The following is a 1,119-nucleotide window of genomic DNA, read 5'->3' on the forward strand; positions in this document are numbered from 1 at the left end:
AATAAATAAAAGTACTTCACATTTACAGTAAAAGGTACATAATGAACACGTGTGGAAGTTTCAGCTCCATTAGTCGTCAGATCGTCAGGGTTAAGAAAGGTTTCAGTAAAGTGGCGTAACAATAAATACGTTGTAGGCATACATGCTAAAATAGGGTTCGTCTCCTATGACGAACACTATTAATTTTAGTGACATTCAGCAAGTATTTGTCAAGCTTTTTAAACCAGCATTATCTTCAAACCGTGTAGGCCTAAGTTCAATTATATCTGTGGACATTGTGTTTTGTGCTGTACAAAAAAGTACCCAAACCATTTAATTATACATGGATCAACTTAAAGGTTTTCCCAGTCGATTTCATACAGTAGACTTCCAGCGGCAGATCCACTTGCTTGGTATCCTCGTTCACCCCATTGTTTTTGTTTTTCATTGCCTGTTGTTGCTGAGCGCCCGATCTAGATGGAATGGCGCTTGCCAATCTGGTTATTATTTTTAAGTAGGCCTAGTAGGATTGAAGTCGGTATTGCCATCGTTGAGGGCGGTATAACACTGAACCACTCAGTGTCAGTATGTCAGTCTCGATTCAGTCATTACCTCTTTAGTATACAAAGCGCAAAAACTTGCTAAACACAAAACTGTTGCTAAGCAGAATAAGCTTTCCCAGCCCAATTTACATTAGATTTGCATTGCTGTAGACTCAGTCTGGGCCCTAAGTGTAATGTCAGATCAGATGTTCAGGCTATCCTAGCATTCCTGTGGCTGGTGCCCAACTCATGTTTTGCTTAGCAAGGAAATTAGTTAACTGTTGTTAATTATACAGGAATTATGCCAGGGAATTCCGTCCGCCGTATCGTGGCCATGAAGAGGATATTTCAAAAGAGGGCGCTGTCAAAAAAAGTTTGTACACATTTTTATCTCCGCGGTGAGAAGCTCACCTGCCACAAGACGGCCCAGACTCCCATCGCAAGACAGCAACAGACTGGAAAGAAAAGAAGTGGATCTAGACTAGAGGAAGACAGACAAGGAGATGGAGAGATGAAATCACCAGATAATAAACACAGAAACATGGAGTAGAATGCGTGACCGAAAGAATGGAACTAAAAACTGAAGCCCATAATAGTT

The sequence above is a fragment of the Asterias rubens genome, chromosome 18, assembly GCF_902459465.1.
Source record: "Asterias rubens chromosome 18, eAstRub1.3, whole genome shotgun sequence".
NCBI lineage: Eukaryota > Metazoa > Echinodermata > Asteroidea > Forcipulatida > Asteriidae > Asterias > Asterias rubens.